We start from the raw sequence: 15,189 nt of genomic DNA, 5'->3' as shown, positions 1-15,189 counted from the left end.
TAAAAGGCTAATTAAATCGTTTATGGAGCGGAACACTGATTATGACAGCAGTTTGAACCCGATGTATGGCACCATACTTGGCTGTGTCATCACCCTGTTCCATGGTTGGTGCAGGCAATAGATGTGGGTATAGCTATTGTACACTATTCTCTATGTACACAAATATTCCAACATTACCACAGGTTAAATAGGTGAGTGTGGCAATTTTTAGAATGAATCAAACCACTGTTTACTTTCTTTCGTGCCGAAAGGCTCTCCAAGCTATTTTTTTATGATTCGTAAATACTTTCCTAACCCTAAATAACCTACAAGATCAGAGTATTTTTTTTAAAATCTACCAACTGGTGTTGAAACGGAGACAAATATGCATATATTTAGATATCTTTCCTTCATTGATCCATAATATTCTGAACCCGTTCTCTCAATATATTCTATTGAGTCTGTTGACAAAAACCAAAGTGAAAAGGTGTACTGTATTTAAAGGGATGACTTATTAAGACAAATGTACTGAAAACCCTATTGAATAAAAACTCCACGAGAACATCTGTTGGCCAGCCAGTGGGAAGGTTTCTAGCAGTTCAATTACACTAATTTGGCGTGCGCTAGTGAACCACGCCTACAAAGCCTGTTACGCACCTTCATAAGGTTACTCTGAATACCAACTACTAAAAAATATATAGGAAAGGCGTAATTTCCTAAATCGGACCCTTAGTGAATACAGGCCCAAACTTAATCTGTGTCTAGGAAACTGGCCTTGAGGGTTGGTCCTGACCTCTCTGCAGGTTGCCGATGGCCTCGTTGTAGTTCTCCAGCTCCAGGTGACACTGGCACAGGAAGAAGTGGGCTTTGACAGAATGGGGGTCCAGTTCCAGCGCGTGCTTGCAGTCCGCCAGGGCTTTGTTGTTCTGCTTGCAGCTTCACTTGGCACAGAGTACGGTTGGTGTAGTACACCGCCACTGAGGGGTTACGGTTCTGTTGGCAAGATGTATACACACACACACAGGTGCAACCACGCACGTTATTAGGCCTACATATTGCACAAGCTATTTTTGTAAGAGTGCATCAGACCAAGCTACTTCTATTCTGACATCTATTCAGAGTAGGTGAATAGGACAGTGTCAATATCTCATATCATATAGACTTTCAGTCATCTGAAAAGGTGTAGACATTTTACATCATCATTCCCCTTAAGAGCAGTAGCTTGCTACTCACTATGGTTTTGCTGTAGCAGGTGGCAGCTTCCTGGTACTTGCGGCAGAGGAACAGTCGGTTGCCCTGCTCCTTCAGCTCCTGTGCTGTGGAACTCTTCTCTGGGCTGCTAGCCATCTTCTCTGGTGGCTCTCCAGCGCCCGCTGCGCACTGTTTCCCTATCCTGTTCCCAGTCTCTCCGGCTGGCTAGCTGTCAGGTGAAAGAATGGCCCTGTTCTTTGTCTTCTCACAAACTAGAAAAGAAAGATAGGCAGCATCAGCAACAGTCGATGCGTTGCTGCTGCGTGTGGTGAGGTGCTGTTGCAACTCATACATTGAGCCCTCACATTTCACTGGCTAGCTAGTTATGCATCAACATATGGTTGTGCAACTAAGATGCTGAAGTCAATGTTTGAGACGCATTAAAACCAGTCATTATCGGGCACATCACCTGGCCATGACCACACTGAAAGGACTGTATGTCAAAACTACGCTAACTAGCTAATGGCTGACGTTGCGCCCTCCCTCAGTCCCTGTGTCACTACACAAAACAAGGTAGCTAGCTAGCTAGTTGCGTTGGCAAAGACCGTGGACTTTCCCCATTGGTTTGCTGATATGGTTTACTGAGTCAAACGTCTGCTACAATGCAACGATGCTAACGCTAGCCCAATAGTGGAGTAAAATTAGCCTAGCGTTACTCCTTTGTCCAATGACCTTAGGTACATGTTATATTTAAAGGGAGAATTAGCTCTGGAAGCCATCTAAACGTGAATCGATTCTCAGTTGCAGTAACGTTACGGTTCTTGAAATAAATCCCTCTAGGTTCATATCACATCAAAATAATTTCACTAATGCAAAAAATACACACCTACTGTACACGGTCTTAACCGGTTAACACAGAACAGTATTTTTCATCAACAACACGTTTGTGGCGTCTGTCTTCACACAGCAGGCGTATTCGGAGAAACAGATTGCTAATTAGCTCAGGTAGTCCACTCTGTCTTCCGTAAATAAGCGCTGTGAGATGGAAATATGGCCGTGTGGGAACCCCAGCCCTATAAAGCTGTGTATCAATTTACATTTGAGTTTTTTGAAAATGGGTTATCACGGATATGAAAGATAAGGTCATTACGCCTCCAAAAACATATCGCTAGCGATGCTTTTTTAATGTTCAGAACGAACGTCACGGCTCCTAACAGAACTCCCCCTCCAGAATACGCCTCTTCACCCAATGATTTAGCCACATGTATGTCTAATGTAACGTTATCTCATGATGATAAAGTCAAGCGTTAGCTAACAGCTAGCCTAGCTCAAATTTTGGTTATTAAACTAACGTTACCTAGCTACCGATTAGTGGTGAACTACACACAAAAACAAACATCTTTAACCTCACCCTTTCAAATTAATTTCATATACAGACAATTGATGTGCCAGTATATTTCAATTTCAAGTCTTAATTGATTTGCTTTTCCCATTGAACTGTAACTATACTATAACAGAGAGCTAAGAGCTAGCTAGTTTGTTGTCATGCTGACGTCGGATATACGACGGAGCACCGCGAAGTAAGATTCAATAACAAAAAAGTTACCAATACCCCAAAACCAATCCTTACCATTATTCGTTTTATGGTAGAAATTGCCTCAAGGTCATATTACATCATGTTAACATCAAGTGTTTGAAATATTTAGGAAATTATGTTTTGCTGATAAAATACTGTAACGACCCTGCGTTTATAAGCGCGGAAATCGACTCTGCCGCACGATCACCTCGGCGCGCTATCCAAACATGCAATTTCACTAGAGGCACGCATTTCCCAAAGTGTTTGAAATATTTTGGAAATTATGCTTTGCCTGTTAAAATACGTAAAATTGATTTCCTCAAATATTATAAAAGATCTCCGAGGTTGAAATTCTCCAAATGGCACTTCATTTCAGTTGTGTTGTAATTTTATGATAGAAATTGCCTAATGTTAATCACCAATGTTGGATAACTGACTAAAATGATATTTTGTGAGTAAAATACATACAATTATTTCTATTATTATTGAAAAAGATCTCATGGTTGAAATTCTACAAGTTATACCTCCATTCTGTCCTTTAGTAGTGTTTCTGTAGAAATTGCCTCAAAAGTCATATTATATGTTAATCACCAATGTTGGAAATCTGACTAAAAGGATATTTTCTGAGTAAAGTACACAAAATCGTGTAGTAGTTTAATGGTAGAAATATTCTCATGTTCACAAAAAGTGGTTGAAAACTTTTGGAAGTTATGTTGTTGTTTTTTACCCCCTTTTTTCCCCCAATTTCATGGTATCCAATTGTTAGTAGTTACTATCTTGTCTCATCGCTACAACTCCCATACGGGCTCGGGAGAGACGAAGGTCGAAAGCCATGCGTCCTCTGAAACACAACCCAACCAAGCCGCACTGCTTTTAAACACAGCGCACATCCAACCTGGAAGCCAGCCGCACCAATGTTTCGGAGGTGCCACGTGTGTGCACCTGGCAACCTGGTTAGCATGCACTGCACCCGTCCCGCCACAGGAGTCGCTAGTGCGAATCATATTGCAAATGTACAAAACACGATGTGTGGCCTTATCTCCAAAACGGAAAAGACTTTGAAGACGAAACTTGGTGAGCATAGGTTTGGCATAATGGGCAGTTGGCCCCGAACAAGATGGCGTCTAGACCTCAACGGTTTTTGAGTTATGGCCATTTTTCTGGGATTAAAGGTCCAAAATGAAAATAGAGCAATAATTTTTCCGCTTCACGTCAAAGTCAAGGAACCTCCGGTGTCAATAAAAAAAGAACCTGCCTTTATCTATCGTCATTTAAGAGAATTCGTACAATGTCAAATTGTTGATGTTCAAAAATAGTTTTTTTTTTTTTTTAAACAGTTACAGATCCAATTGCAGCGTGTTCATACAAATCTTTTTAAAGTGTGCTTCGGAGTTCTACGAGATTTCTGTGATTTTCTGAAATAACACACTCACTAAACACTCCGTAAATAAGTCAGTTCTTAACATAAAGACTTAAAACTCAAAATTCTATAATTGCCTACCCCATGTGTTCACTTTCAGCTTCCTGTGTAAACCGGAAGTGTCTTAAAATGGTGTCATAGGTGCTGTTTCCAAGGGTTAAAAATGTCAGATCTTTTCAAAACTTCATATGTGTGATTAGGCAACCCCCATGAACTGTAAGTCAGTCATTTCTCCCAACAGATGTCAAAGAAAAGCTCTCTCACACACACACACACACACAGCAAGGATGGAGTGACAAAGTGCGGTGCTTAAAGACACACAGAGCCTGCAATGGCATTTCCATATTCTCTAGGCCGTTCCGAGTTCAACGAGATGCCCTGCTTGACCGTAGCTCGCTCTGAGTGCAGCGACCGTGAAAAAAGTAGGCCCAAAATGAAGCCTGGCCCTAAATGTCATTTGCTTTTGGGTGACAGTGAGAGAACCGTTAGGGTGAGAAGCACAATTCGACCTCAGGTACGCTCCTGAGGTCCTCCCGATCTGTGCAAGCCTAACCTTGACCGTGTGGCTTTAACCCTTAACAGTAAAACCGTTTTTTTTTTGATCTCACAGATTACAACGACATCTCTCCCCATAGGAATACATTGCCTGCTCCTCTAAAGTCAACCTGAAGCCTATGTGGGTTATGAATGCCTTATGAACCTGTCTTCAATGACAGTCCATCAGGACACTATGAGGTCTACCTGTGTCGATTCTAAGCTTCCTGAAGCAACCGGAAGTGGTTAAAATCACCCTAAACGTGTTTTTCCATACCCAACCAGCAGTTTGTGATAAATAGTGCATTCAACCCTGTGTAAATCGGTCAGTTCTTAACATAAACACTTAAAACTCAGGATTCTGTAAAGGCATACCCCAATGAGGATATGTGTTTACCTATAGCTTCCTGTGCCAACCGGAAGTGCCATAATTGGTGTCACAGGGGCTGTTTCAAAGGGTTAAAAAAGTCAGATCTTTCCAAAACTTCATTTGTGTGATTAGGCAACCCCCATGAACTGTAAATCAGTCATTTTTCCCATAAAATGTCAAAGAAAAACTAAATCACACACAAGCACAGCTTGGAAGGAGGGACACATTGGGGTGCGTAGAGACATACACTGCCTTCATTAGTTAGCTTTGTTCGAGCTAAAAAAGAACCGTCAGACCTAGAGTTACGAAACTTTAGAAACCTGTTCTAGACCTCAGGTCGATAGTGCGTGGTGAGGTACGTGGCTCTAGAAGGTTCTCGGACCGAAAAAGTTGTGGAAAAATGGCATAAGGACAACAAAGTCAAGGTATTGGAGTTGTCATCACAGAGCCCTGACCTCAATCCTATAGAACATTTGTGGGCAGAACTGAAAAAGCGTGTGCGAGCAAAGAGGCCGACAAACCTGACTCAGTTACACCAGCTGTCAGGTGGAATGGGCCAAAATTTAGGAATATCAGTGCAGACATTTTGCTCATACACTAGTATGATTATCTGCCCAAAAGCCTAGCTCCCGGTCCCTCCCTCACCTCTCCTTCTCTGCTAGGATAAGTTTGGTGAGATATGCATGCAGCTTGTTCTCCTGGTTGATGCGCTTCTCCTCAATGCTATTCCAGCGCTTCTTCTTAGCGACCCGCAGGGCACTCGGGATGTCGTCTCCAAAGTTCAGTCTCTGCTCCTTGGCCAGATTGTAAGCTGCCGACAGAAAAGGTCCAGACATGAATGTAGTCCATTGAAAACAGTAATACTGCCTCAGAGATGCCTAGTACTGGGTATAGTTAGAATGTTGACAGCATTATAAATTGCACTCGACCCAATACTGCACATCTACAGTGCATTCAGAAAGTATTCAGACCCCTTCACTTTTTCCACATTGTTATGTTACAGCGTAACTCTAACAATATATTAATACATTTTTCCCCTCAATCTACACACAACACCCCATAATGACACAACAAAAACAGGTTTAGAAATGTTTGCAAAAACAGAAATACCTTATTTACATAAGTATTCAGACCATTTGCTATGATACTCGAAATTGAGCTGAGGTGCATCCTGTTTCCATTGATCATCCTTGAGGTAGTTCTACAACTTGAAGGCCTCTCAGACATGAGAAACAATATTTTCTGGGCTGATGAAACCAAGATTGAACTATTTGGCCTGAATGCCAAGTGTCATGTCTGGAGGAAACCAGGCACTGCTCATCACCTAGCCAAAATCATCCCTACAGTGAAGCATGGTGATGGCAGCATAGTTCTGTGGAGAGGTTTTTCAACAGCAGGGACTGGGAGACTAGTCAGGATCGAGAGAAAGATGAATGGAGCAAAGTACAGAGAGATCCTTGATGAAAACCTACTCCAGAGCGCTCCGGGCCTCAAACTGGGGCAAAGGTTCACCTTCCAACAGGACAACGACCCTACGCACACAGCCAAGAAAACGCAGGGGTGGCTTCGGGACAAGTCTCAATGTCCTTGAGTGGCCCAGCCCGGATTTGAACTCGATCAAACATCTCTGGAGAGACCTGAAAAAAGCTGTTCAGCAATGCACCCCCATCCAACCTGAGACCTTGAGAGGATCTGCAGAGAAGAATGGGATAAAGTCCCCCAAATACAGGTGTGCCAAGCTTGTAGTGTCATACCCAAGAAGGATGTAATCACTGCCAAAGGTACTTCACAACAAAGTACTGAGTAAAGGGTCTGAACACTTAAATAAATGTGATATATTTACAAAAAGGTGTGACATTATGGGGATGTGTGTAGATTGAGTTTAAATCCATTTTAGAATAAGGCTGTAAAGTAATACAATTTTGAAAAAGTGAAAAAGTCTGAACTTTCCTAATGAAGGAAGCATAAAAAGACTGTTCAAGACTGTATTCATTACACACTGGGACACTGTGCCTGATTCCGGCTCGAGTTAAGCATGCGTATTTGGAACGCAATTCCCTTTCTATGCACTTCTCTCCATGCCTATTGTGACGAATTTAAGCATGAATAGCATGCTATTCGCCTGCTAATCATTTTGGGAGGAGATTGAATAAATTAATGTGTGGCAGAGATGTCTAATGAAAAGACGTATTCTGACCATGCCTTAATTCTCTAATTCCACCACCTTCACGCATGAGGAAACCATGAATATGGTCCAGCAAATCTATCGACTCCAAGTGGAAAAATCATCTACTTTATTTTTTCCGATTGCAATAACACCATTGTCCAAGCACCATAATTTGCAGCTTGATAATAGCTAGGTAAATTAGTAATATTTTTTTGGATAAGAAAATTGTAAATATAAATTGTTTAAATGTAAATTGTAAATATATTTGACCTTATAAACAAAGTTGCCAGTCATATGGCAGAAAACTAAAGCATATCAACTTATGTTTATGAAATGCCGTGCCATTATGCAGAATTTCAATTGTACGGCCTTTTAACTTGCAGGGATGGACACTCTTGAATGTCTTAATTATAGGCTACCCCGACTTTGTCTCCTATTTCTATCATGTTAAATATTAACCACTATCAGTATCGACTGTGAGTAGGCATAATAACAACACTTATTCAACTGCCAATTTACTATTAGTTCCCTTCAGTAGGTATAACCTAACCTAAGTTTGGTTTACCTTTATTTACTTCCTCTGTAAACGCCGTCACGGCCATGTGGCTATTGCTAAGGATCATTAGTAACAATTGATAACATAAAAAAATAAAAGGCTAATTAAATCGTTTATGGAGCGGAACACTGATTATGACAGCAGTTTGAACCCGATGTATGGGACCATACTTGGCTGTGTCATCACCCTGTTCCATGGTTGGTGCAGGCAATAGATGTGGGTATAGCTATTGTACACTATTCTCTATGTACACAAATATTCCAACATTACCACAGGTTAAATAGGTGAGTGTGGCAATTTTTTGAATGAATCAAACCACTGTTTACTTTCTTTCGTGCCGAAAGGCTCTCCAAGCTATTTTTTTATGATTCGTAAATACTTTCCTAACCCTAAATAACCTACAAGATCAGAGTATTTTTTTAAAATCTACCAACTGGTGTTGAAACGGAGACAAATATGCATATATTTAGATATCTTTCCTTCATTGATCCATAATATTCTGAACCCGTTCTCTCAATATATTCTATTGAGTCTGTTGACAAAAACCAAAGTGAAAAGGTGTACTGTATTTAAAGGGATGACTTATTAAGACAAATGTACTGAAAACCCTATTAAATAAAAACTCCACGAGAACATCTGTTGGCCAGCCAGTGGGAAGGTTTCTAGCAGTTCAATTACACTTATTTGGCGTGCGCAAGTGAACCACACCTACAAAGCCTGTTACGCACCTTAATAAGGTTACTCTGAATACCAACTACTAAAAAATATATAGGAAAGGCGTAATTTCCTAAATCGGACCCTTAGTGAATACAGGCCCAAACTTAATCTGTGTCTAAGAAACTGGCCTTGAGGGTTGGTCCTGACCTCTCTGCAGGTTGCCGATGGCCTCGTTGTAGTTCTCCAGCTCCAGGTGACACTGGCACAGGAAGAAGTGGGCTTTGACAGAATGGGGGTCCAGTTCCAGCGCGTGCTTGCAGTCCGCCAGGGCTTTGTCGTTCTGCTTGCAGCTTCACTTGGCACAGAGTACGGTTGGTGTAGTACACCGCCACTGAGGGGTTACGGTTCTGTTGGTAAGATGTATACACACACACAGGTGCAACCACGCACGTTATTAGGCCTACATATTGCACAAGCTATTTTTGTAAGAGTGCATCAGACCAAGCTACTTCTATTCTGACATCTATTCAGAGTAGGTGAATAGGACAGTGTCAATATCTCATATCATATAGACTTTCAGTCATCTGAAAAGGTGTAGACATTTTACATCATCATTCCCCTTAAGAGCAGTAGCTTGCTACTCACTATGGTTTTGCTGTAGCAGGTGGCAGCTTCCTGGTACTTGCGGCAGAGGAACAGTCGGTTGCCCTGCTCCTTCAGCTCCTGTGCTGTGGAACTCTTCTCTGGGCTGCTAGCCATCTTCTCTGGTGGCTCTCCAGCGCCCGCTGCGCACTGTTTCCCTATCCTGTTCCCAGTCTCTCCGGCTGGCTAGCTGTCAGGTGAAAGAATGGCCCTGTTCTTTGTCTTCTCACAAACTAGAAAAGAAAGATAGGCAGCATCAGCAACAGTCGATGCGTTGCTGCTGCGTGTGGTGAGGTGCTGTTGCAACTCATACATTGAGCCCTCACATTTCACTGGCTAGCTAGTTATGCATCAACATATGGTTGTGCAACTAAGATGCTGAAGTCAATGTTTGAGACGCATTAAAACCAGTCATTATCGGGCACATCACCTGGCCATGACCACACTGAAAGGACTGTATGTCAAAACTACGCTAACTAGCTAATGGCTGACGTTGCGCCCTCCCTCAGTCCCTGTGTCACTACACAAAACAAGGTAGCTAGCTAGCTAGTTGCGTTGGCAAAGACCGTGGACTTTCCCCATTGGTTTGCTGATATGGTTTACTGAGTCAAACGTCTGCTACAATGCAACGATGCTAACGCTAGCCCAATAGTGGAGTAAAATTAGCCTAGCGTTACTCCTTTGTCCAATGACCTTAGGTACATGTTATATTTAAAGGGAGAATTAGCTCTGGAAGCCATCTAAACGTGAATCGATTCTCAGTTGCAGTAACGTTACGGTTCTTGAAATAAATCCCTCTAGGTTCATATCACATCAAAATAATTTCACTAATGCAAAAAATACACACCTACTGTACACGGTCTTAACCGGTTAACACAGAACAGTATTTTTCATCAACAACACGTTTGTGGCGTCTGTCTTCACACAGCAGGCGTATTCGGAGAAACAGATTGCTAATTAGCTCAGGTAGTCCACTCTGTCTTCCGTAAATAAGCGCTGTGAGATGGAAATATGGCCGTGTGGGAACCCCAGCCCTATAAAGCTGTGTATCAATTTACATTTGAGTTTTTTGAAAATGGGTTATCACGGATATGAAAGATAAGGTCATTACGCCTCCAAAAACATATCGCTAGCGATGCTTTTTTAATGTTCAGAACGAACGTCACGGCTCCTAACAGAACTCCCCCTCCAGAATACGCCTCTTCACCCAATGATTTAGCCACATGTATGTCTAATGTAACGTTATCTCATGATGATAAAGTCAAGCGTTAGCTAACAGCTAGCCTAGCTCAAATTTTGGTTATTAAACTAACGTTACCTAGCTACCGATTAGTGGTGAACTACACACAAAAACAAACATCTTTAACCTCACCCTTTCAAATTAATTTCATATACAGACAATTGATGTGCCAGTATATTTCAATTTCAAGTCTTAATTGATTTGCTTTTCCCATTGAACTGTAACTATACTATAACAGAGAGCTAAGAGCTAGCTAGTTTGTTGTCATGCTGACGTCGGATATACGACGGAGCACCGCGAAGTAAGATTCAATAACAAAAAAGTTACCAATACCCCAAAACCAATCCTTACCATTATTCGTTTTATGGTAGAAATTGCCTCAAGGTCATATTACATCATGTTAACATCAAGTGTTTGAAATATTTAGGAAATTATGTTTTGCTGATAAAATACTGTAACGACCCTGCGTTTATAAGCGCGGAAATCGACTCTGCCGCACGATCACCTCGGCGCGCTATCCAAACATGCAATTTCACTAGAGGCACGCATTTCCCAAAGTGTTTGAAATATTTTGGAAATTATGCTTTGCCTGTTAAAATACGTAAAATTGATTTCCTCAAATATTATAAAAGATCTCCGAGGTTGAAATTCTCCAAATGGCACTTCATTTCAGTTGTGTTGTAATTTTATGATAGAAATTGCCTAATGTTAATCACCAATGTTGGATAACTGACTAAAATGATATTTTGTGAGTAAAATACATACAATTATTTCTATTATTATTGAAAAAGATCTCATGGTTGAAATTCTACAAGTTATACCTCCATTCTGTCCTTTAGTAGTGTTTCTGTAGAAATTGCCTCAAAAGTCATATTATATGTTAATCACCAATGTTGGAAATCTGACTAAAAGGATATTTTCTGAGTAAAGTACACAAAATCGTGTAGTAGTTTAATGGTAGAAATATTCTCATGTTCACAAAAAGTGGTTGAAAACTTTTGGAAGTTATGTTGTTGTTTTTTACCCCCTTTTTTCCCCCAATTTCATGGTATCCAATTGTTAGTAGTTACTATCTTGTCTCATCGCTACAACTCCCATACGGGCTCGGGAGAGACGAAGGTCGAAAGCCATGCGTCCTCTGAAACACAACCCAACCAAGCCGCACTGCTTTTAAACACAGCGCACATCCAACCTGGAAGCCAGCCGCACCAATGTTTCGGAGGTGCCACGTGTGTGCACCTGGCAACCTGGTTAGCATGCACTGCACCCGTCCCGCCACAGGAGTCGCTAGTGCGAATCATATTGCAAATGTACAAAACACGATGTGTGGCCTTATCTCCAAAACGGAAAAGACTTTGAAGACGAAACTTGGTGAGCATAGGTTTGGCATAATGGGCAGTTGGCCCCGAACAAGATGGCGTCTAGACCTCAACGGTTTTTGAGTTATGGCCATTTTTCTGGGATTAAAGGTCCAAAATGAAAATAGAGCAATAATTTTTCCGCTTCACGTCAAAGTCAAGGAACCTCCGGTGTCAATAAAAAAAGAACCTGCCTTTATCTATCGTCATTTAAGAGAATTCGTACAATGTCAAATTGGTGATGTTCAAAAATAGTTTTTTTTTTTTTTTAAACAGTTACAGATCCAATTGCAGCGTGTTCATACAAATCTTTTTAAAGTGTGCTTCGGAGTTCTACGAGATTTCTGTGATTTTCTGAAATAACACACTCACTAAACACTCCGTAAATAAGTCAGTTCTTAACATAAAGACTTAAAACTCAAAATTCTATAATTGCCTACCCCATGTGTTCACTTTCAGCTTCCTGTGTAAACCGGAAGTGTCTTAAAATGGTGTCATAGGTGCTGTTTCCAAGGGTTAAAAATGTCAGATCTTTTCAAAACTTCATATGTGTGATTAGGCAACCCCCATGAACTGTAAGTCAGTCATTTCTCCCAACAGATGTCAAAGAAAAGCTCTCTCACACACACACACACACACAGCAAGGATGGAGTGACAAAGTGCGGTGCTTAAAGACACACAGAGCCTGCAATGGCATTTCCATATTCTCTAGGCCGTTCCGAGTTCAACGAGATGCCCTGCTTGACCGTAGCTCGCTCTGAGTGCAGCGACCGTGAAAAAAGTAGGCCCAAAATGAAGCCTGGCCCTAAATGTCATTTGCTTTTGGGTGACAGTGAGAGAACCGTTAGGGTGAGAAGCACAATTCGACCTCAGGTACGCTCCTGAGGTCCTCCCGATCTGTGCAAGCCTAACCTTGACCGTGTGGCTTTAACCCTTAACAGTAAAACCGTTTTTTTTTTGATCTCACAGATTACAACGACATCTCTCCCCATAGGAATACATTGCCTGCTCCTCTAAAGTCAACCTGAAGCCTATGTGGGTTATGAATGCCTTATGAACCTGTCTTCAATGACAGTCCATCAGGACACTATGAGGTCTACCTGTGTCGATTCTAAGCTTCCTGAAGCAACCGGAAGTGGTTAAAATCACCCTAAACGTGTTTTTCCATACCCAACCAGCAGTTTGTGATAAATAGTGCATTCAACCCTGTGTAAATCGGTCAGTTCTTAACATAAACACTTAAAACTCAGGATTCTGTAAAGGCATACCCCAATGAGGATATGTGTTTACCTATAGCTTCCTGTGCCAACCGGAAGTGCCATAATTGGTGTCACAGGGGCTGTTTCAAAGGGTTAAAAAAGTCAGATCTTTCCAAAACTTCATTTGTGTGATTAGGCAACCCCCATGAACTGTAAATCAGTCATTTTTCCCATAAAATGTAAAAGAAAAACTAAATCACACACAAGCACAGCTTGGAAGGAGGGACACATTGGGGTGCGTAGAGACATACACTGCCTTCATTAGTTAGCTTTGTTCGAGCTAAAAAAGAACCGTCAGACCTAGAGTTACGAAACTTTAGAAACCTGTTCTAGACCTCAGGTCGATAGTGCGTGGTGAGGTACGTGGCTCTAGAAGGTTCTCGGACCGAAAAAGTTGTGGAAAAATGGCATAAGGACAACAAAGTCAAGGTATTGGAGTTGTCATCACAGAGCCCTGACCTCAATCCTATAGAACATTTGTGGGCAGAACTGAAAAAGCGTGTGCGAGCAAAGAGGCCGACAAACCTGACTCAGTTACACCAGCTGTCAGGTGGAATGGGCCAAAATTTAGGAATATCAGTGCAGACATTTTGCTCATACACTAGTATGATTATCTGCCCAAAAGCCTAGCTCCCGGTCCCTCCCTCACCTCTCCTTCTCTGCTAGGATAAGTTTGGTGTGCATGCAGCTTGTTCTCCTGGTTGATGCGCTTCTCCTCAATGCTATTCCAGCGCTTCTTCTTAGCGACCCGCAGGGCACTCGGGATGTCGTCTCCAAAGTTCAGTCTCTGCTCCTTGGCCAGATTGTAAGCTGCCGACAGAAAAGGTCCAGACATGAATGTAGTCCATTGAAAACAGTAATACTGCCTCAGAGATGCCTAGTACTGGGTATAGTTAGAATGTTGACAGCATTATAAATTGCACTCGACCCAATACTGCACATCTACAGTGCATTCAGAAAGTATTCAGACCCCTTCACTTTTTCCACATTGTTATGTTACAGCGTAACTCTAACAATATATTAATACATTTTTCCCCTCAATCTACACACAACACCCCATAATGACACAACAAAAACAGGTTTAGAAATGTTTGCAAAAACAGAAATACCTTATTTACATAAGTATTCAGACCATTTGCTATGATACTCGAAATTGAGCTGAGGTGCATCCTGTTTCCATTGATCATCCTTGAGGTAGTTCTACAACTTGAAGGCCTCTCAGACATGAGAAACAATATTTTCTGGGCTGATGAAACCAAGATTGAACTATTTGGCCTGAATGCCAAGTGTCATGTCTGGAGGAAACCAGGCACTGCTCATCACCTAGCCAAAATCATCCCTACAGTGAAGCATGGTGATGGCAGCATAGTTCTGTGGAGAGGTTTTTCAACAGCAGGGACTGGGAGACTAGTCAGGATCGAGAGAAAGATGAATGGAGCAAAGTACAGAGAGATCCTTGATGAAAACCTACTCCAGAGCGCTCCGGGCCTCAAACTGGGGCAAAGGTTCACCTTCCAACAGGACAACGACCCTACGCACACAGCCAAGAAAACGCAGGGGTGGCTTCGGGACAAGTCTCAATGTCCTTGAGTGGCCCAGCCCGGATTTGAACTCGATCAAACATCTCTGGAGAGACCTGAAAAAAGCTGTTCAGCAATGCACCCCCATCCAACCTGAGACCTTGAGAGGATCTGCAGAGAAGAATGGGATAAAGTCCCCCAAATACAGGTGTGCCAAGCTTGTAGTGTCATACCCAAGAAGGATGTAATCACTGCCAAAGGTACTTCACAACAAAGTACTGAGTAAAGGGTCTGAACACTTAAATAAATGTGATATATTTACAAAAAAATATATATTTTAAAAAGGTGTGACATTATGGGGATGTGTGTAGATTGAGTTTAAATTGTTTTAATCCATTTTAGAATAAGGCTGTAAAGTAATACAATTTTGAAAAAGTGAAAAAGTCTGAACTTTCCTAATGAAGGAAGCATAAAAAGACTGTTCAAGACTGTATTCATTACACACTGGGACACTGTGCCTGATTCCGGCTCGAGTTAAGCATGCGTATTTGGAACGCAATTCCCTTTCTATGCACTTCTCTCCATGCCTATTGTGACGAATTTAAGCATGAATAGCATGCGTCTGTCATGAATAGCATGCTATTCGCCTGCTAATCATTTTGGGAGGAGATTGAATAAATTAATGTGTGGCAGAGATGTCTAATGAAAAGACGTATTCTG

General features: G+C 41.7%; 1 long non-coding RNA gene across 1 annotated transcript; it reads right to left on the bottom strand.

Moving 5' to 3' along the window:
• Positions 1-9,100: 9,100 nt before the first annotated feature.
• Positions 9,101-13,759, bottom strand: LOC149974437 (uncharacterized). The gene is made up of 2 exons (XR_016489434.1): positions 13,599-13,759; positions 9,101-9,325 (listed from the first exon to the last, which is right to left on the bottom strand). It is a non-coding gene; the product is annotated as an uncharacterized LOC149974437 (long non-coding RNA).
• Positions 13,760-15,189: the final 1,430 nt, after the last annotated feature.

Source organism: Oncorhynchus mykiss, chromosome 20 (assembly GCF_057628025.1).
Source record: "Oncorhynchus mykiss isolate SJ-2025 chromosome 20, ASM5762802v1, whole genome shotgun sequence".
Lineage (NCBI taxonomy): Eukaryota > Metazoa > Chordata > Actinopteri > Salmoniformes > Salmonidae > Oncorhynchus > Oncorhynchus mykiss.
This window is presented reverse-complemented; position numbering and strand designations above follow the sequence as displayed.